General features: G+C 43.4%; 1 protein-coding gene across 5 annotated transcripts in view; it reads right to left on the minus strand.

Moving 5' to 3' along the window:
* Positions 1-23,265, minus strand: part of SOCS6 (suppressor of cytokine signaling 6) — an 828,170-nt gene that overhangs the window by 722,620 nt on the left and 82,285 nt on the right. The window contains exon 5 of one of the 5 annotated variants that reach the window (XR_015727575.1): positions 2,224-3,230. The exons of the other annotated variants lie outside the window; for them this stretch is intronic. The gene's annotated coding sequence lies outside the window, so the exon portion shown is untranslated. Of the gene's footprint in view, positions 1-2,223; positions 3,231-23,265 lie in introns of those variants that run through there. 5 annotated transcript variants of the gene reach the window in all.

The raw sequence follows: 23,265 nt of genomic DNA on the forward strand, positions 1-23,265 counted from the left end.
CCCTCCTCTGTGCGGCTCCTACCCCCAGGCTATGTTCCTCTGCCCTAACCATCGAAGGGCCGGTACCACACAACGAGACATAGCCTCTGCACCCCAGAGCCCACCGAAATTATTAAGCCTGCTTACCCGGCCTTGTCTTTGCTGAGAAAACTACCATAAAGGCTGCTGGCCACGCTCCGCCGTTGCTCCCACCGGCTCCTGACCCACCCTGCTGCTTCCCGGTGTGGCCCTCCTCTTGAGAACTGTGAGTAACAAATTATCTTTTCAATAGCAATTGCTGATCTGTTGGCCTCACCGTACCCGAATAGTCGTAAGACCTACGTTTTAAAACATCAGTGTTGGGGCACCTAGGTGGCTCAGTCAGTTGAGCGTCTGACCCTTAGTTTTGGCTCAGGTCATGATCTCATGGTTGTGGGATCGAGCCCCGGGTCTGGCTCTGTGCTCAGTACGGAATCTGCTTCGGGTTCTTTCTCCCTCTCCCCAAGCCCCTCCCTGTTCCTGCTTGCACACACTCTCTCTCTTTCTCCCTAAAGTGGATAAATAAAATCTCTTTAAAAATTCAAAATAATAAAATAAAATATCAGTGTTGGCAATGAAGGGCTTTTAAAGACTTTTAAGCAGAAGAGTCACATTATTATGTTTTATAAGTATTTGTCATAAGCATTACCTCTACACCTCTGCACCACATTCCAAATCTCCCGAGCATCTCTGGAGCCCTGGGAAGCTCAAAACCAACCTGAACAGTTAATTGAGAGACGCAGAGGGTCTGGAGAGCCCAAACTCCCACCTATCTAGAAGTCCTGATAACTTTAATGCATCTTTGGGGGCACAGAGGATCATGAGGAGAGCTGTCCCTTAACCCAGTCCAGATACCCTGGGAGTGTGTGCAAACCCCAGCAGTCATAGCAAAGGTCATGGACCATCAGCCGGCTGCAACTTCTTCTCTGCGTGTAGATCATGCTAGAGGCTACGGCAATCAAGATTTGTGATTCACCCAAACTTTTCAGTCGGAGGTACACAAAGGGAATTGGAACTGATCCTGTCTCGACACTTTGACCTCATTTTTTTTTTCATCTACAGTATAAAGGGGGGGTTCAATCTGTCATTTTTGTAAAGTACCTTCCAGCTCTGAAATTCTGTGATTCAAAATTATTCTATAGAGCTACTAATTCCAGCAAATTTTATAATCTTAGAAAATTGCTCTAAGTCATAAAAATGATTGATGCAAAATGTTTCCATCTCTACGTACTCTTTTTTCCCTTTACTATGCCTGTTCTCCAAAGTACACTTTTCTTTTGTTAGTTACAATTGCCCTACTATTTATTGTGAGCCAATTAAAATAAATATTTTACTTTGGAAAAGGAAATGTACTTTTTCCCCTAGACCGGTGCCAACCTTCAATCCACACCTTGTCCCATCACTTAACCAACTGTAAGCTTTATCTGCATTTGGAAAAGGCATAAGGGAATTAATGAGTCATTGCCCCACCAAAGCTCTTTTAGGTTGAGAGGCTGCATCCCCTCCCCACAGGGGTAGCACTTGGCAGCGCTCTGAATGGGAACCGCGATGACCTTGCTTGAAAGTAAGGAAATGAATCATAGGGCTTGACCAAAACTTACTAGTTCTGTCTCCAAATGAAGGAACAATGATAAAACCGATGGTTGCCTGATAAGCAAACTGGAGTAAAGAGTGGAAGACGGAAGTACCCTAGCTTGGTATCTTCTGAAGAAGAACTCTGCAACCCGTAGACGCTGCTTTGCTGGACTGCCTGGCGTTTCTTCTCAGGTGGGATCTCAGATTCCTTGCATGTAAAACGTCAGGTTTGAAACAGGGCATATTGCAAATTAGTATCTTTAAGTCATTATTATCTTTAGTCATTAAATATGGAGTCAGTGCTGAATCCATTGGCCATGCTCTACTTCCAATAAGGAAAACAGATACCCAGGCATTACCGGATTGTAATAAAGCTACCAAAGAAGTATGATCCTTGCTTAAAAAGTACTTGTGCAGGGGCGCCTGGGTGGCGCAGTGGTTAAGCGTCTGCCTTCGGCTCAGGGCGTGATCCCGGCGTTCTGGGATCGAGCCCCATGTCAGGCTCCACTGCTGGGAGCCTGCTTCTTCCTCTCCCGCTCCCCCTGCTTGTGTTCCCTCTCTCGCTGGCTGTCTCTGTCAAATAAATAACTAAATGATCTTTAAAAAAAAAAAAAAAGTATTTGTGCAAAGGAGAAAAAAGGTCCTACAGCTGGGAGCATGAATCTCGCCTAAACAGGCCAAAATTGGAGCGTGTGATGGCACAAGTAGAAGAAGAAAGCAAACAGCAAGTGAGAAGACGACGGACACTGAGCTTGCCCAATGGATTATCAGTCACGAGAAAGAAAGGTAAAAGCGGTAATAAAGTAGAAAAGATTTGCTCCATTACTGAGCAGTGTGGAGAAGCAGTATAAATGATAACAGGGACACGAGGAGATGTGGACCATGGATTTCCTATTTTCTGGACACTCGTGCCAGAAAATTGTCTCTGTGGAAGCACCCAACTGTTACAGTTAGCGCAATTAGTCTTATTCTCCTGTAGAAACTGCTAGATGTATTCATTCGATATGTCTTTATTGACCTTCTTCTTATCCATAACTGAACTAATCACCAGGTAGTATCCATAGAGATAAAAAAATTTTGCTTGTAAGAAGTGTGTTCTTAAGGGAGGAAAAGGAGAAATAAAAATCCACTATAATCACAGTGCTTCTGCAGAAGTATAGACTAAAAGAACGAGGGAAAAAAATATTATTACCAAAGACTCTACGCCAAAGACAAGACCGAGGCTCAGCTTTAAAGAATGGGTAAGATTTTGATGGGCAAACAGAAGATGGAACGTAGAGAATACAGGCATTCCTTAAGATGGCTTTCAGAACTATTCCAAATATGATCTCCGCTTCAATGTCCTGCTCATCATTATTGAGGTGCCATCTCCAGCAGGCCAGGTCCTGAACCCACTCGGCACATCTGTACGTCCTTCTCAGCCGGCTCCGTGGAGGAGGGGACCTCTTGCCCCTTCAGATAAATGTGTCCCCACTCAGCGTCCAGCATCGCTAGCGTCTCTCAGACTTCAGGAAACTCGATGCCATCACATCCAGTGTTTGCTTTATTGGTCAAGGGAAATTAGCTCTTCAATTTCAAGCTTGAGGGTGCTGGGCAGAGCTGTGTTTTAGAAGATCTATGACCCCGTGTGGCACGACCTGAATGAGCAATCACAAAGCGGAAGGACTGAGACCCAGCTTCATGGCCTCAGCTCGGGCAAGCACACTCCATCCCGGGAGGACTTCAGGTAACATGCCTGACCTCTCAGGAGCAGCTCCTGAAATGGATCTCACATATGAATTAACCAATAATCATTTCTAGTGAAATATTAAAATCTGGGAAGGTTTTTGAGTCATTTTGTTTAACTGGAATGGTAATACTTTCATGTCCTCTGAATATTTAAGCTCTTGAATAGTTGTTCCAAAGTATATGAAATAGGGTTTATTTTTTTTCATATTTTATTGATTTATTTGTCAGACAGAGAGAGCACAAGCAGGGGGAGCGGCAGGCAGAGGGAGGGGGAGAAGTAGGCTCCCCACTGAGCAAGGAGCCCCACGTGGAACTCCATCCCAGGAGCCTGGGATCATGACCTGAGCCAAAGGCAGACGCTTAACCAGCTGAACCACCCAGGCATCCCCAAAACAGGTTTTAAAGATATACTCTGTAAACTGTGGCTATATCTGGGGGAGGCATTATGGGGTAGTTCCATTTTTTTTTTATTTTCCACACCTTGAGTTGTTTGAATTTCTTACTGAGTGAATACATTTTTCATACTATACATATATACTTTTTGCATTCAGAAAAAGGAATCTTCACGGGTTGAGAACTTCCTAGTTTGTTGTTCTATGTAAAGCAACCTCTTTTAACGTCTCTAGGTGCATGTGAACTACATGTAGCTTTTGCCTACGCAGGGATGCCACGGGCTAATAAATGCTCATAAAATATTCATGAAATAAAATAATCAAGATGCAAGCAACATTTCTCTCTCGGTACCAGGAACACAGAGAGAGGCCTGCCCCTCAGTGTCTCGTCATTGCTACGCAGCTGAATTCTGGCTAAAATGAACGATGAAAGAGGGAAGGAGAAACAACGGAATGGGAGTCTCAGAGATGTGTGCCCTGCGGCTGTCCTTCACGCCCTTGCCCAGCTCAGAGTCCTCTGGAAGGCTGGGCCTCTAATTGCCTACTGGTTATTCTGCGTTTTTTAAACCAGCCACTGGTCCACACCTGCGCCTTCCCGTCTACCTCTGCTGCAGTCCTCAGGCTGCCTTGTCCTTATCACCAGGGCGGTGTTGGGGGCCCGAGGGACCCCGATGGTAAACCAGGATCATAGCCCTGCTTGCTGCCAGGCACAGGGAAGGATGGCCACGTCTAGAGTGCCATGAGCACGATTTCAAATGTCACACTGTCGCCACACCCTGCTCGACGCCCCTCAACACCGCACCCCGCCTCGTGGGGAGCTGCTCCCTAGGCACGTGCTCGGCCGGACCAGGCTCCTGAGCCTCATGGCTTTTTTACTCACAACTTGGGCTCAAAATGAAGTGAAACCTGATTAGGAAATGATGTCAAGAGAAAAAGCAATTTGCTTTCTGGTGAGTTCGAGATAAAGAGCCATCGCAGTCCTTCTATGGGAGCAGGAGGGGACACCGGGTCGCGCCACCAGGCGTCTGAGAGCAGGAGAGACACACCAGGTCATGCCATCAGTAGAGCCCAGGTAGTACCCCTGTGGGAAAAATCAGCCACGGGATGCGAGGTGACGGCAAACTGCACTCCCGTCACATCGACACGAGTGCAATCCATGCTGCTCCCCGTCCTGGGGCCTTGCCTTGGCACAGTGAAGAGGATCCCAAGTAGAGGACCGGGGAAGACTCACATGGGCGTCAGTGGGCTCTGGAATGTTCCTTGGCTCCCACATCACAAGTCAATCTGCTGCCTCATCCAGGACAAGACCAAGGTGAGTAACTCGAGTCCCCAGTGGGGTTTGGGTATAAAAAAACCGGAAACCACCCTAAGTGCCTAGAGGTCTTGAGAAAGAGGTGTAGTTAATTCTTGACCAGTGGACTTGCATAGTATCCGCAGGGCCTCCCCACTCAGCCTTTCCGTGGCAAGGCCCCATCGCCTTGCCCTCACCTTCAACCGTGTCTTCAGGAGCTAGCCCGTGCCTGCATCTTTCCAGGTGGTGGTTTAAGGTTTTTAAACCTGAGCTCACAGACCAGCCTCACATCGAGGGAGGGTACAGGGGACGGAGGGTGGTGGTGAGGACAGCCCTGAAATGCTGAATCGGGGTGCGGGTCTGGGGAAGCCACTGACCAAAGCAGGGAGAACGTGCAGGATGAATGAATTTTTTCACTCCCACGTCGTTACTACAGTCCTTGCTAAGGTTCATGTGTGACCAAGAAGGATAGAAAATACTTATTACACTGTTTTTGTTTGTTTGTGTTCCCATGAACTTCAGTGTACGGGCTGGGACAACATCAAAGCAGGGAGGGCCTGCACCCTGACATTCTCCCTCCACCGGCTGGCCTTCACTTTCTGTTCCTATTTCCAGTTTACTCTCTCAGCTCCATCTTCACCACGACTTCCTGTTTCCTCAGTCCCTCCCCGGGTAAAAACAGATAGATTTTATATTCTTGAATGAAACTTATTTGTGTGAAAAACTTTCCCTTTGCCTCTAAGTTGTAATATTATAAGCAAATACTATTAAGGAAAGGTTATCACTGATATTGTCTTCGGCTTAAGACTAGTTCAAAAGGTAGATCCATGTGTGTTTTAAAGTAATCAGAAGACATATCTAGAGAAAATTGGTGCTTTACGCGTGAGACCTCCCCCCAACCACGGGATGCTGGAGCCCACTGCCTCGGGAAACCTACATCAGAGCAGCACGTCTGTGGATGGGGGGCCCTGTGACCTGGTGTCCAGACTAAGCAACTATTTCCTTTCTTCTATCCCATTCCTCCATTAATTTACATTCTTTCCCTCCTCCATCTTAGAAATCCCAAGACTTCCAGGCACTAGAAACCCAAGCATCACTGTTGTCTCTTGCCCACTTCCTTCAAGCCCCGTGATTAAGATCAGGCTCCAGTTAAAACACAGCCCGGACCCAGGGTTCTAGAAGTAGGAGGAGAAGGGCAGAAGTGCTGGGTTCCTAATCCTCCCAGCAATGCTAGTGTCTCGGTCTGCTTAGGCTGTCCTAGTATTACAGACTATGGGGGGGCTTAAACAACTGAAATCTATTATTTCACCATTCTGGGGGCTAGAAGTCCCAGGTCAAGGTGCAGGGTTGGTTTCTGGGGAGGGTTCTCTTCCTGGCTTGGGGATGGCCCCTTATCCCTGTGTCCTCACATGATCTTTCCTCTCCATGGAGAGAGTAAGCTCTAGGTCTCCTCCTCTTCTTATAAGGGTACCAGTCCTACCAGATCAGGGCCCCGTCCTTATGACCCTGTTTAATCTTCCTTACCTCCTTAAAGTCCCTCTCCAAATATAGTCACATTGGGGGTTAGGGCTGCAACATATAAATTTGGGAGAAGGGGGGACACAATTCAGTCCATAACAGTGAGTGAACTGGTAAGGTTGCAAGGATTCAGAGTCAAACACTGAACTTTTGCCTTTATTACATGACGGCTGCCAGATGAGGATGACATGAACAGCAGCCATGACGGGTGTGGTAAAACTTTACAGACATTAGATGAGCAACAAAACTAAGAGAAAAAAAAAATGGCTTTGATCTAAGTATATGAGATTAAGACCAGTATTAATTGTAATCATTTACTTAAAATTTGCAAGCAATTTGAAACTGAAGGGTATAAAGTGTCCTTACCCCATTGAACCATGCTACGAACCCTACTCTTCATTTTACCCTTAAATCCACAATACCACTTGATGGATTGAATAACTATTGAAAAAATTAATTCTGTGGGAGAAGGAAGTGTTAGCAAAAGAAGCTGGAAAAAATGAGACGGAGAGTCAAATGGGGTAGGGTTCATGTAAGTACTACGTAATGGAGAGGAGACTATGGCCAACAAAGTCTTATAGCTAATTCACTCATTCATTCATCCCATAATTATTGACTGGTTGTCTGTTGGTGCTTGACGAATCAGGCAGATGAAATCAAGTTGGCATTTTAGCAAGAGGACGGGCTGCCCCACGGAAAAAGGATGGGAAGGGACAAGGTGGGAAGCAGAGGTTGCTGCAGTAATCCTGGTCAGAAATAATAGAAGCCTGAACAACTGGATGACTTAGAAGGAAATAAGCAAATTCAAGGGATAGGTATTTGGGAGGTAGAATTTCAAGAAACACTTCCTAAGATCAAGGTTATAATGATGGTAGTTAAAACGAGTATTTACTGTATGTCTTTACACTCTTGATCTAAGGGGATTTAGAACTAATGCAGTTAGAAGTGTGCATTCAGATCTCAGCTCCCCCTCACTAGCTCTGTGACCTTCAAAAGTTCTTAATCTCTCTGCGCCTCAGTTTCCTTGATAGTTTAACAAGGATTAAATGAGTTCATATATGTCCCTGCCCTCATGCACTTTGGTGTCTAGTCATCTAGTACATTCTTTCTCTGACCTTAAGATCAACTAATTCACGTTCTCAGGAAGCAGATACGCAAGACCATCGATACTCCATTACACTGTGACTGGCCACTTTTAATCTATGTTATCCCCAGGGCATAGGTCAGATCCTGGCACATCCTAAGAAATTAATTGTGAAGCGGCGCCAGGTCCATTAAATGGCTTCTCTAACCACACCCAGACCCCTGTCATCACTTAGGGGAGCCCTTCTCATGTATTCCTAACAACCTCATGTGATGAGGCAATTGAGCATATCATGGATATCAGTTTAACTTTTTAAAGATTATTTAATTATGTTGATCTTATTTGCTTACTAGTTATACTTTGTATAGTATTTTAGCAGAAGGGTCTACCTCTCAATAATTTTCCAATGTTAGTAAGAAAATTATTCCCAGGCTCAGCCTTACGGTAGGTATTCCTTTTCTAAACAGGTCAGGGGACAAGGAAAACTCTGGAAGTCTGGGATGCCCTTTGCCCTGCACAAGTCCTAGTGGAGCCTTGCTACGCCATTGATACTCACAAGCATCCTTTGCACAGTTAATAAATGGGGATATTTCAGGTATTTCCTCTGGAGATTAATGATATAAATAAAGCATAATTAATTACATTTTAAATTTGATTTTCAGTACATTTTAAATGATCACAAAACCTAATCTGTCCTATTAATTTTTACTGAATTCAATGACACTCAGTAAGTTGCTTTGGGTTATTTCCACACCGGGACATTACACATTTTCCTAATAAACGGCACCTTTCTGAGCCTGGGCAGGGACCCCTCTCTCACACTCACTTAGCAGTGAAATCTGTCAGTGATCTTTCACTAATTGCTTTTGTTACTTTTAGAGAAAACTGATTTTCTTCATAATTTGTTAACTGCAATTTTCTCCAGTGACTGAAAGTCCAGAAAAAAGTAAAGAATTTCAGAATGATTACATAAGCAAGACCAAAGGCTAAGTTAGATTAAAGAATTAAATAGGTTTCAGTTAGGTAAACATTAACTAAGTAGAGTAAGCATCTGCAGTAGAGATACCTATTTAAGGGCTGAAGTCACTCAGGATGAGGGAATTATAAATGTGGATCACCAGAAACAAAGTAAAATTAAGATTCAAATACAGATCAGTGTTGTAATAATGAAGCTGATAGCACTATCAGACAGAATCTAGCCACACATTGAAAGAATAATACAATCTTAAGTAAATTTCACAGCTAAAATGAAGAAATGGTTTACTATTCAGATTTTTTTTTAAAGATTTTATTTATTTATTCAACAGAGATAGAGACAGCCAGCGAGAGAGGGAACACAAGCAGGGGGAGTGGGAGAGGAAGGAGCAGGCTCATAGCAGAGGAGCCTGATGTGGGGCTCGATCCCAGAACGCCGGGATCATGCCCTGAGCCGAAGGCAGACGCTTAACCGCTGTGCCACCCAGGTGTCCCTACTATTCAGATAGTAATGCAACTGATTGTGTTAAGAGAAAAATCATATAATTATCTCTGTTGATGCTAAAGGTATTTGATACAATTCAACATTCTTTTTAAAAAAATCTCAAAATGTAAGTCTAAAATAGAAAACTAAACATATGTCAGTGCACATACATTATGCTTAGTGAAGGTATACTAGAGGCACTCCTACTAAAATGAAAAATATATCAGTAGTTTATTATTAAAATTGTTCTTTAGTTATTAGCCAAAGAAAATAGGTAAAAAAAGGGAATACAAAATATAAAAATTTAAAATAACAAACTACATTTGGGATATAGGGAGGAGTTAACATGGCGGAGGAGTAGGGGTCCCCTTTTTCAGCTGGTCCCCTGAGTCGAGCTGGATAGGTACCAGACCATCCTGAACATCCATGGAACCAGCCTGAGACGCAGGAAGATACATCTGGATCTCTACAAATGAACATCTCCAGCGCTGAGTATTGAGGTACGAAGTGTGGAGCCGTGAAACTGCGCACAGATATCGGAAGATAAACGGAAGGGGGAGGGAGCCACCGTGTTCAGGTACCGGGAAGCGGTAGCCACCTGCACGGGGGAGCCGGGGGACAGCAGAATGAGACCATGAGCCGGGAACATGCGCGACCAGACTGAAAACCGGAGCTCAGGTGCGCTCACTGGATCCAGACTGAGACCGGGAGCTTCCAGAGTGCGCGCAGGGTGGCTGGTGGCTGGCGGTGTTAGAAACACAAAGGACAGAGACGCGCCGGCCCTGGAAGTGAGGGCTGGGACGCCGGGTGTGGGGCGCACATCCCGGGACGCTGCAGGGTTGAGCAGCACCAACAGAAACAGAGTTAAAGTGGCCAGAACATCAGTGGAGAATGGTCCAGGATCCCTCTGTTCTGAGACAGAGGCTGAGATTCGGCCGCTGCTGCTCTGACTCTCAGAAGAGGCACAGCAAACCGCCAGGGAAAGCCGCCAGAGAACAAAAGCCTGGAAATACCGGCTCACAGGGTGCCCATCCCCCTCCCCCCTCCCAGGGGACATGGAGACTCTACCCAAACAGGGTTGCCTGAGTATCGGCGTGGCAGGCCCCTCCCCCAGAAGGCAGGCTGAAAAATCAAGAAGCCCACATCGCTAAGGTCCCTATAAAACAAGTGCTCACTGCCTGGGTCCTGGTCAATAATTTGGGCTCTGGACAACCCCGCAACTTCTCCTCATCAGAATGATGAGAAGGAGAAATCCGCCCCCCTCAGCAAAGACAATGAGTCTGTGGCCTCTGCCACAGAACTAATGAATATGGATATAACCAAATTATCAGAAATGGAGTTCAGAGTAACAATGCTCAAGATGATGTGCAGACTTGAAAAAAGTATTAACAAAAATGTTAATGAGAATATAGGATCTCTAAGGGCAGAAATGAGAGCGAATCTGGCAGAAATTAAAAATTCTATGAATCAAATGCAGTCAAAACTAGAGGCTCTGACGGCCAGGATGAATGAGGCAGAAGAACGTATCGGCGAATTGGAGGATGGGTTAGTAGAAGAGAAAGGTAAAATAGAAACTTGGCTCAAAAAAATCCAATCTCAAGAATGTAGGTTACAGGAGATTACTGACTCAATGAAACTTTCCAATGTCAGAATCATCAGCTTCCCCAAGGGGGTGCAGAAAAACAGAGGTCTAGAAGAGATATTTGAACAAATTGTAGCTGTAAACTTCCCTAATCTAGCAAAGGAAACAAGCATTCATGTCCAAGAGGCAGAGAGGACCCCTCCCAAGCTCAGCCACAACAAACCTACGCCACGTCACATCATAGTACAATTCGCAAATATTAGATCCAAGGATACAGTATTGAAAGTGGCCAGGGCAAAGAAATTTCTCACACACCAAGGCAAAGGTATCAGAATTACGTCAGACCTATCTACACAGACTTGGAATGAGAGAAAGGGTTGGGGGGGGGCATTTTTAAAACTCTTTCAGAGAAAAACATGCAGCCAAGTATCCTTTATCCAGCAAGGCTGTCATTCAGAATTGATGGAGAGATAAAGACCTTCCAGAATCACCAGTCATTGACCAATTTCATAACCATGAAACCAGCCAGGAGATATTAAGGGGGGGTTCTATAAAAGTAAAAAGGCCCCAAGAGTGATACAGAACAGAAAGTCACAATCTATAGAAACAAAGACTTTACAGGCAACATGGCATCATTAAAATCATATCTCTCAATAATCAGTCTCAATGTAAATGGCCTAAATGCTCCCATAAAATGACACAGGGTTGCAGATTGGATAAAAAGACATGACCTATCCATTTGCTGTCTACAAGAGACTCATTTTGAACCTAAAGATACATCCAGACTGAAAGTAAAGGGGTGGAATACCATTTTTCATGCCAATGGACCTCAAAAGAAAGCTCGGGTAGCAATTCTTATATCAGCCAGATTGGATTTTAAACTAAAGACTATAGTTAGAGATACAGAAGGGCACTATATTATTCTTAAAGGATGTATCCAACAAGTGGATATGACAATTATAAATATATATGCCCCCAACAGGGTTGCAGCAAGATACACAACGCAACTCTTAACCAGAATAAAGAGACATATAGATAATAATACGTTAATAGTAGGGGACCTCAACACTTCACTATCAACAATAGATAGATCACCTAAGCAGAAAATCAACAAAGAAACAAGAGCTTTGAATGCCATACTAGACAAGTTGGACCTCATAGATATATATATAGAACACTACACCCCAGAACCAAAGAATACTCATTCTATACTAATGCTCATGGAACATTCTCAAGAATAGACAATGTTCTGGGACACAAAACAGGTCTCAACCGATACCAAAAGACTGAAATTATTCCCTGCATATTCTCAGACCACAATGCTTTATAATTGGAACTCAACCACAAGGAAAAATTTGGAAGAAACTCAAACACTTGGAGACTAAGAACCATCCTGCTCAAGAATGATTTGATAAACCAGGAAATCAAAAATCAATTTAAACAATTTATGGAGACCAACAAGAATGAAAACACAATGGTTCAAAACCTATGGGACACTGCAAAGGCAGTCCTAAGGGGAAAATACATAGCCATCCAAGCCTCACCCAAAAGAATAGAAAAATCTAAAATGCAGTTTTTATATTCTCACCTCAAGAAGCTGGAGCTGGAACAGAGAAACAGGCCTAAATCCACGCACGAGAAAGTAGCTGATCAAGATTAGAGCAGAGATCAATGAATTAGAGACCAGGAGCACAGTAGAGCAGATCTAGAGAACTAGAAGCTGGTTCTTTGAAAGAATAAATAACATTGACAAACCACTCGCAAGACTTATCCAAAAGAATAGAGAAAGGACCCAAATTAATAAAATTATGAATGAAAAGGGAGAGGTCACAACCAACACCAATGAAATTGGAAGGATTATTGGAAACTTTTATCAACAGCTTTATGCCAATAAATTAAGCAATCTGGAAGAGATGGAGGACTTCCTGGAAACCTATAAACTACCAAGACTGAAACAGGAAGAAATTGATTTTTTAAACAGACCAATTAATTATGAAGAGATTGAAACAGTGATTAAAAACCTTCCAAAAAAACAAAACCCCAGGGCCTGATGGTTTTCCCGGGAAATTCTACCAAACATTCAAAGAAGAAATAATACATATTCTCCTAAAGCTATTTTAAAAAATAGAAACAGAAGGAAAGCTACCAAACTCATTCTATGAGGCCAATATTACCTTGATCCCCAAACCAGGCAAAGACCCCATCAAAAAGGAGACTTACAGACCAATTTCCCTAATGAATATGGACGCCAAAATTCTCAACAAGATCCTGGCTAATAGAATCCAAAAGTACATTAAAAGGATTATCCATCATGACCAAGTGGGATTCATCCCTGGGATGCAAGGGTGGTTCAACATTCGCAAATTGATCAGTGTGATAGATTTTATCAACTAGAAAAAAGCCAAAAATCATATGATCCTCTCAATAGATACAGAAAAAGCATTTGACAAAATACAGCATCCTTTCCTGATTAAAACCCTTCAGAGTGTAGGGATAGAGGGTACGTTCCTCAATCTCATAAAAACCATCTATGAAAAGCCTACAGCAAACATCATTCTCAATGGGAAAAAACTGGAAGCCTTACCCTTAAGATCAGGAACACAACAAGGATGCCCACTCTCGCCACTATTATTCAACATAGTACTAGAAGTCTTTGCAACAGCAATCAGACAACAAAAAGGGATAACATGTATCCAAATCAGCAAAGAAGAAGTCAAATTGTCTCTCTTCGCAGGTGACATGATACTCTATATGGAAAACCCAAAAGAATCCACCCCCAAACTACTAGAAGCTATAGAGCAATTCAGTAATGTGGCAGGATACAAAATCAATGTTCAGAAATCAGTTGCATTTCTATACACGAACAATGAGACTGAAGAAAGAGAAATTAGGGAATCCATCCCATTTACAATAGCACCAAAAACCATACGTTATCTTGGAATTAACTTAACCAGAGATGTAAAGGATCTATATTCTAGAAACTACAAATCACTCTTGAAAGACATTGAAGAAGCACAAAAAGATGGAAAAATATTCCATGCTCATGGATCTGAAGTATTAACATAGTTAAAATGACCATGCTACCCAGAGCAATCTACACTTTCAATGCTATCCCGATCAAAATACCGAGGACATTTTTCAAAGAACTGGAACAAACAGCCCTTAAATTTGTGTGGAACCAGAAAAGGCCCCGAATCGCCAAGGAATTGTTGAAAAGGAAAAACAAAGCTGGGGGCATCACAATGCCGGATTTCGAGCTGTACTACAAAGCTGTGATCACAAAGACAGCATGGTACTGGCACAAAAACAGACACATAGACCAGTGGAACAGAATAGAGAACCCAGAAATGGACCCTCGGCTCTTTGGGCAACTAATCTTTGATAAAGCAGGAAAAAAACCTCCAGTGGAAAAAAGACAGTCTCTTCAATAAATGGTGCTGGGAAAATTGGTCAGGTACATGCAAAAGAATGAAACTTGACCACTCTCTCACACCATACACAAAGATAAACTCCAAATGGATGAAAGACCTTGATGTGAGACAGGAATCCATCAAAATCCTCGAGGAGAACATGGGCAGCAACCTCTATGACATCAGCCACAGCAACCTTTTTCATGACACATCTCCAAAGGCAAGAGAAACAAAAGATAAAATGAACTTGTGGGACTTCATCAAGATAAAAAGCTTCTGCACAGCTAAGGACACAGTCAAAAAAACTAAGAGGCATCCCACGGAATGGGAGAAATTTACAAATGATACTACAGATAAAAGACTGGTATCCAAGATCTACAAAGAACTTCTCAAACTCAATACACGAGAAACAAATAAACAAATCATAAAATGGGCAGAAGATATGAGCAGACACTTTTCCAACGAAGACATACAAATGGCTAACAGACACATGAAAAAATGTTCAAAATCATTAGCCATCGGGGAAATTCAAATCAAAACCACACTAAGATACCACCTTACGCCAGTTAGAATGACAAAAATAGACAAGGCAAGAAACAATTGTTGGAGAGGATGTGGAGAAAGGGGATCCCTCCTACACTGTTGGTGGGAATGCAAGTTGGTACAGCCACTCTGGAAAACAGTGTGGAGGTCCTTAAAAAGTTAAAAATTGAGTCACCCTATGATCCAGCCATTGCACTACTGGGTATTTACCCCAAAGATACAGACGTAGTGAAGGAAGGGCCATATGCACCCCAATATTCATAGCAGCATTGTCCACAATAGCTAAATTGTGGAAGGAGCCAAGATGCCCTTCAACAGATGACTGGATTAAGAAGCTGTGGTCCGTATATACAATGGAATATTACTCAGCTCTCAAAAAGAATTATTTCTCAACATTTGCTGCAACATGGATGGCACTGGAGGAGATAATGCTAAGTGAAATAAGTCAAGCAGAGAAAGACAATTATCATATGATTTCTCTCATCTATGGAACATAAGAACTAGGAAGATCGGTAGGGGAAGAAAGGGATAAAGAAAAGGGGGGTAATCAGACGGGGGAATGAAGCATGAGAGACTATGGACTCTGAGAAACAAACTGAGGGCTTCAGAGGGGAGGGCGGTGGCGGAATGGGATAGGCTGGTGATGGGTAGTAAGGAGGGCAGGTATTGCATGGTGCACCGGGTGTTATACACAACTAATGAATTATCGAACTTTATTCAAAAACCAGGGATGTACTGTATGGTGACTGACATAATGTAATAAAAAATATTATTATAAAAACAAACAAACTACATTGGAATTTCTTTCTCTTTCTTTCTTTCTTTCTTTCTTTCTTTCTTTCTTTCTTTCTTTTTCTCTCTTTCTTTCTTTCTTAAGATTTTACCTTTCAGTGTTCTCTACACCCAACATGGGGCTCGAACCTGCAGACCCGAGATCAAGAGTCACACACTCCACCAACTGAGCCAGCCAGGTGCCCCTTGGAATTAATTTCTGATGATAGACTTGTAAACAGAGAAAACCCAAGGAATGGACTAAAAAAATTTAGAAGCAATAAGAAAATACATAGAATTAATAAACAAAGGCCAATTACCAAGTAAGTAAAGAACACCAAGTTAGAAAATCTGATGGAAGGGAGAGCCATTTCTACAATCATAAAATACCTAGTGATAACCTAAGACGTCTAGCAGTTGAGTTGTGTTTAACGCAAATGCTGCCGAGGGACTGGGATGAACACCACTTGCCCCGTTTTCCCCACTTTCTCCTCAGATGTTAGCTGGGCACACAACCAGGCAGAATAAACATTGTTTTCAACCTTGCTTGCAGTAAGCAGGATCGTTTGGCTAAATGCAAGCACATGGGGGTAAACGTAAGTGGGATGTGCTAATGCGGGGGTGAGGAGGTCCTTAGAGAGGAGGCAGCCTGTCCCCCTCTCTCTGTCCTCCTTCCCAGGAAGGTGCGGGTGGGGCTGGACCAGCCATCTTGCCCAAGAGGCAGAGCCTGTGCTGGGGGCAGGAGAGTGATAAAGCAGGAAGCCGGGTTTCCGATGACAGAGCCCTGGACAAATCCATCTGTGTTCATGGGAAAGGATTCTCATTTAAGGAAGTGTTATTTTGTGTTTGCCATTAGTCATAGCCAAACTTAAAAGAAGACTGGGAAGCAAGAGAGGTTGAGGCACATCTCTTCCTTCCAGACCTTTCTATGTTGATTTCACACCAATTACCAACCTCCCTTTCCTCCATCTCCCAGTTCCCCACAGGAATATTTGTTTCTGTTTTATTGTGTTTTTATGTTGGCAAATACCTAAAAATAAACAACAACTTCCTAACCCCTTTCTTCATGACCGCAATGTGACCTAAGAATCCATCCTTCATACTGCTCTGCATTATGTTCCTAAATTACAAATTTGAATCTGCCAGTCTTGTGTTGGAGATCATTTGTCAGTATTACACCACTTATAAACTCCTTAAATCCTTCACAATTGGCCTCTGGCTCTCTCTTCCCCTTCCCTCCCAATCTACCCTCACAGGCACCCCACCCTCTCATCGGAACAGAACCCCAGCAGTTCTCCCAGTGCTCTGGGCTCTGTCCTGCCTCTGTGGCTTCGCACACTCTCTCCTCTCTGCCAGGAATGTCCCGAGGCTGCTCTGATCTGCTCGCCCCTGCACCCTTCTCAGCTCATGTGAGTAATGCCCCCTGACACCCCCTCCTGCACCTCTTCTCTGTCCCCCCACACCAAGCAGATGCTCCCCTTTTGTGGTCCTTTTCAGGGTTTCCCTAATACCCTGTCATAACCTCTAAACACCCTAAGCATTGGTTTCTCTTCCTTCTGCCTCCATGAGAACATAAATTCCTTGAGAACAAAGCCTGGACCTTGTGCATGTTTGTGTTTCAGTAACAGAAACAATTTGAGTGACTTAGCAAACTATTAAAGCCAGTGTAACCTCTAACACAGGGTTCCTCAAACCCTGAGAATTCACAGGCCAATCTAGAATACTGCTTCTGCACCCAGTTTGAGAAACGCTGCATTAGAAGTTAAACAGTATCACTTTATTATTTTTTTAAAAGACTTTATTTTTTTATTTGTCAGAGAGAGAGAGCACAAGCAGGGGGAGCATCCGGCAGAGAGAGAAGCAGGCTCCCCACTGAGCAAGGAGCCCAATGCAGGACTCGATTCCAGGACCCTGGGATCATGACCTGAGCTGAAAGCAGACACTTAACTGGGAAGCACTCAGTGAGGTTAACAGTCTCCTCAATCTTACTAAACCATCCCTGACTTCCGAAAGGATTACCCCCAGGACCAAATATTCCATGAGGATTTTTTCCAGACCCAGGCCAAGTGAACCTTGGACCCGAGTTCAGCCAAGCTTCTCTAAAAAAACCCCAAAGACCCCACAGCTTCAGGTTCCCTGGAGTAGTTGTATATCATAGCCCACCTCTGAGCTGTCCGAAATTTAAATAGGAAACTTGAAAGCCTAACAGAACATGAGAAACCTCTGGGACAGAGAGCAGGGACAGCCACGCCCAAAAAGGTTTTTCTCCCCCGCCCCCCAACACTGGGATGCTCCTTAAGGTCCAGGGAAGCATGCATGCCTCCCGGCCGGCACCTGTTACGCCACACCTCTGGGAAGGAATTACTAAGGCAGAGATAAGGCAAGGAAAAGCAAACTCGTTTCCCAAAAGATTCACTGAAGAAAGTGGTCAAGGTCAGCACCAGTCTATTCGGAAAAAAGGAACCTGAAAAGTGTGAACGAATATTTTGATAGTTCACACGCAGTTGATCACAACATGCTTCAAAAGATGAAAGCATGTTTAACATATTTTATACATTCTAATAATTTTCACCAATGAGTCCTAAAATTGCATGCAGTTTTGAGAAGTCATGTGATAAAATATTGTCTCTTCTTTTTATTTAACTCTGTAGGTGTGGCCAGGTAACGAGCTTTCCTTCTCTACTACCACGGAAATGACGTCTTAACAGGCCACACAGCTGCACACCGGGGGGAGCCGGGAGGGGGCTGAGGTGTCCCATAGGTCTTTGGTTGGGGAAGAAAAATCCGAATTAACTATTCATTCTTTCAATTCCTCTTCTAAACAGAACTTCCCCTCATGTCACCATCCTGTGTAAACAAATGAAGTCAAGCAAATTGAACTAATCCGAATTTCACTAGATCATACAAATTTCAACACATAATTTTACTATCATAATTATCAAATCGGATAGCAGGAGGTAGAAAGGACATAAAGGAAACGCTTATTTCACTGGTGTCCATTGAATTGATTAGGAGAGGAAATACATGTTCTGAACATAGGTGAGAAGAATGTAAATCGCTAGCTACTTTTTAAATTATTTTCAATGGGGGCGCCTGGGTGGCTTAGTCGGTTAAGTGTCTGCCTTCAGCTCAGGTCATGATCCCAGGGTCGTGGGATGGAGCCCCACATCGGGCTCCCTGCTCCCTGGGGAGCCTGCTTCTCCCTCTCCCTGTGCCTCTCTCCCCAGCTTGTGCACACGCGTGCTGTCTCTCTGTCAAATAAATAAAGAAAATCTTTTAAAAAATTAATATTCTGGGAGTTTAAGAAATATAGTCATACTACTGCTATTGAAACATTGCTTACTACCATAGACCTGACCCTTCTATCTATGTGGGGCTAGGCTATTACTGTGTATTTATATGTGGTCATGAGATTTTGATGACTATCTCTGAAGGAGAATGTGTCAGAAGAAGATAAAAAATGGAACATGTCTATATAGATTAAGTATTCAAAGCAGCAGAATTGAGTGGGCAAAAGTTAGGAATAAATAGAGGGAAAAAACATGAAAAGGGCAAAAGGAGGGAGAAAGAAATAATTTAAGGTGCATAAAGAAGATAAAATAAATTGGGACCATCAACAAGCTTTCATACTAAATGTGAGGAAGGGGAAGGGAGAGAGAGGGAAATAGACTGGGAAGGAGGAGGAAGGCAATACTCAGAGCGAAAACGCACCGCCAGAGAGGAAAGGAGAGAGAAGGAAAAGAGATACCAAGGGGTAAAGGCCCAGGACCCGAGTAGAAGCTGCTGGTGCCGCTCCCACATCACTTTTGCCGGCCGTGGTTGCTCTAAGTGTTGGCAACTACTGTAGCCTGTGGCTGGCCCTGAGCATTGAGAGCCACACACCCCCAAAATGGCCAGGAGGCCATGCCCTCCCCGAGGGGAGCCCGCAGCCTGGGACTGACTGGAACATCCTGAAGGCCAGCCTTCCGGCTGTCACTCATGCTTCCAGCAAGGCTGTCCAACAGAAATAAAACGAAGGCCCCATATCTCATTTTAAATTTTCCAGAGACTATGTTTTAAAAAGCTAACAGAGTAAAAAGTCCAGATACAGACCCAAACAGATACGGTCAATTAATTTTTGGTAAAGATAAGGCAATGCAATGGGTAAAGGGAAGTCTTTTGAACTAATGATGTTGGTACAACTGGCCTTCCGTATGCAAAAAAGAAAAAAGAAAACGAATCACAACCTCAATGCCATGCCCAAGGGATGCAAAATGAAACACAGACCTAAATGCAAAGTGCACAGCTTTAAACTTTTAGAAGGAAACAGATAATCTTTGTGACTGGGGTTAGTCAAGAGTTCTTAGATTAGACACCAAAAACAATACAGAAAAGAAAAAATATCTGATAAATTGGGACTTCATCAAAATTAAAAACTTGCTCTATGAAAATACCATCAAGAGAACGAGAAGACAAGGCACGAAACTTGGAGGAAATGTTTGCAAATCACATGTGCAAAGACATAGATAATGAACCGTCAAAACTCAACAGCAAGAATATAACTCAGAAATGAAAAGAAACCAAGACACTTCGCCAAGGGGTTTATGCGGATGGTAATAAGTGCATTTAAAAATGCACATGTCAGGGCGCCTGGGTGGCGTAGTCGTTAAGCGTCTGCCTTCGGCTCAGGGCGTGATCCCGGCATTCTGGGATCGAGCCCCACATCAGGCTCCTCCGCTATGAGCCTGCTTCTTCCTCTCCCACTCCCCCGCTTCTTTTCCCTCTCTCGCTGGCTGTCTCTCTATGTCAAATTAATAAATAAAATCTTTAAAAAAAAAATGCACATGTCGTCAGCCATTAGGGAAATGCCAGTTAAAAGTGCAATGAGGTGCCTCTACCCATCTTTTAGAATGGAGGGGTGGGGAAGCTGGTGGGGTGCAGAGCGACTGGAAGGCTCCCACATCACTGGTGACAATGCCAAATGCTGTGGCTACTCTGGAAAAGCATTTGATATTCCTTAGAAAGTTAATTGTACTGTTAACACATGACCCAGCAATTCCACTTTGGGTAGTTGCCCAAGAGAAACGAGAGCAGATGGCCATCCAAGGACTTGCGTACCCATGTTCACAGCAGCTCTGTCTGTAACAGCCAAACCCGAGGAACCGTTTACACAAGAATCTTCACCTCGGCTTCTGTTCTAAGGCACCAGGTTTTCCAGGTGATGCGGATTCCTGATTAAAGATGAATATTCAAACAACTGTGAGAATGAACGCTAAAAACTGTAAACAGAGGAATTAAAAATGAAGAGGGGCACCTGGGTGGCTCAGTCGATTAAGCGTCTGCCTTCAGCTCAGGTCATGATCTCAGGGTCCTGGGATCAAGCCCCATGCTGGGCTCCTTGCTCAGCAGAGAGCCAGCTTTTCCCTCTGCCCTTCCCTGTTCCCCTGTGCTTGCTCTCTCTCTCTCAAATAAATAGATAAAATCTTTTTAAAAAATGAAGATAGAACTGCAAAGAAGTTACAAATAACAGAATATCGTCAAAGTTGTATTTATGTTGCCTCTTAGACACAAATTATTTTTTAAGCCGGGAACAAATAAAGATGTTTTAAAGGGATGAAAACATAAGCACAGGATTATTTTAAATAAATGGCTTTTCTGGAATCCCCTCCAGAGAATAGCTTGGCAGTTCTTCTCAAAAATAAACATGTTCTGACCATGCAACCCCAAACTGGAGGTTTTATCCCCCAGAAATGAAGACATTGTCGCATGGGAACTTGCATATGAATGTGCATAGCTGCTTTATTCATCCCAGGCCAAACCGGAGACCACCCAAATGTTGTGCAATTGAGTGCATGATCGCACGCACTGGAACACCCACCCCAGGGAAAACCACTGAGGAATCAAAAAGGAATGAGCATTCCCTGGATGGATCTCCAGGGAATCGTGTTAGGTGAACAAGCCAATTCCAAAAGTTATTTACTCCATGATTCCACAGGTGTAACATACTAGAAATTACAAAATTGCGGAAAGAGAGAGATTGGCTGTTGTCAGGGATTAGGGATGGGAGAGAGGACAGTGTGGCTATCAAGGGGTAACAGGACGGAGCTCGTGGTGACCACACAGTGTAGTATCATGGTTGTGGTGGTGCTTACGCAAGGCCACACTGTATGGCGTGGTAACACCACATGGAGAGACACACAACAAATAAGTGCATATCTAATGGTGAAATTGGGATAAGTGTATGGATTGTACCAACAGCAGTGTCTTGGTGTAGATACAGCACTATTGTTCCATAAAATGTTAACACTGGGGACAGGTGCACAGAACCTCCCCAGACATTTTTTTTGTTTTGCAACTTCTGGTGAATCTATGATTATTTCAAATTAAAAAGTTATAAAAAAAAATTTTAAATTAAGTAAAAGGCCTTTCTGAACATTATCATTAATCATTTTAAGCACACCTTGAAGTTTTTACAGACGTGATTCCCTTAGGTATTCCTTTTTCTATTAATTCAAATTTTGTGCATACAGAATTCAGGAAGGTGACACTTTGCTACAGGAAAGAGGACATTCACATACATTTTAATGAAGTTTACAAAAATGACAAATATCTTACATATTTTAATGCCACGTGTTTTTTCAGACAACAAATGATATTAACAGCTGCAATGATAATGAGATGACTCTTTACTCAAATTGTTTTTTTCATAGAAAAGACATTGGCAGTGGGAAGCCAATCCACAGCCAGGAAAGGAACGGCCTACATTTCCAGTGGGAAGACCTACAGTCACCGTAGTCTATTTGGTAGAGTCTGCACTTCTATTAAACTCACTTACCCTAATGGATAGAACTTTAGTACCAAAGGAAGCGAAAGTCACCTGCTTGCCCAACATTATACTTTTCAGCTGTCATAAGTCCAGCTGTGAGGTGCTAGGTGCTGGTGAAGGCCTATTTATGCCGATTAGAGGATCAGAACAGAAACCCTAAATAGGGGCGCCTGGGTGGCACAGCGGTTAGGCGTATGCCTTCGGCTCAGGGCGTGATCCCGGTGTTATGGGATCGAGCCCCACATCAGGTTCCTCCGCTATGAGCCTGCTTCTTCCTCTCCCACTCCCCCTGCTTGTGTTCCCTCTCTCGCTGGCTATCTCTATCTCTGTCGAATAAATAAAATCTTAAAAAAAAAAAAAAAGAAACCCCAGATAGACTCACGTGCCACATGAGCATACTGCAAGTGATAAAAGCAGCATTTCATATAGTTTGTGGCATTACTTAGTAAATGATGTTGGGGCAAGTTTACCATTAAGCAAGGAAAAGAAAACAGTTTTACGGCTGAAAAAACCCACCCATGCACACTCTTGCTGGTACCAAGAAAGCAAGCAGGAGGTCCAGCCAAGACCACACCAACGTGAGGGCTCAGAGTTCAGGTGCTTTTTGAGAGAAACCTGCCTTTTTATATGAAATGTCCCAATTCTTAGTTGATGGCAACCATTTCAAATATTTCTAAAACTGCGTGAGCTGCCTTAACAAATTACCACAAGCTGGGTTCCTAGAACAACAGAGACTCTTTCTCTCACACCTCTGGAGGCAAGGAGTCCAAAATCAAGGTGTCAGAGGGTTGGTTCCTTCTGGAGGCTCTAAGGGAGATTCTGTTGTTAGCTGCCTTCTCCTGGCCTCTGGGTTCTTGGTATTCCTTGGGTTACAGACACATCATTCCAATCTCTGCTTCTCTGTCACATCTCTTATTTCCAAATTTCCCTCTTATTTCTAAAAGGACACTAGTCATTGGATTAGGGCCCACCTTAATCCAGCAGGACCTCACTTAACTTGATTGCATCTGCAAAGACCCTATTTCTAAATCAGGTCACATTCACAGGTATAGGGAGTCCAGACTTGAACATACTCTTTTGGGAAACAAA

Source organism: Ursus americanus, chromosome 19 (genome assembly GCF_024610735.1).
Source record: "Ursus americanus isolate L20-20 chromosome 19, mUrsAme1.1.p, whole genome shotgun sequence".
In the NCBI taxonomy this organism is placed as follows: Eukaryota; Metazoa; Chordata; class Mammalia; order Carnivora; family Ursidae; genus Ursus; species Ursus americanus.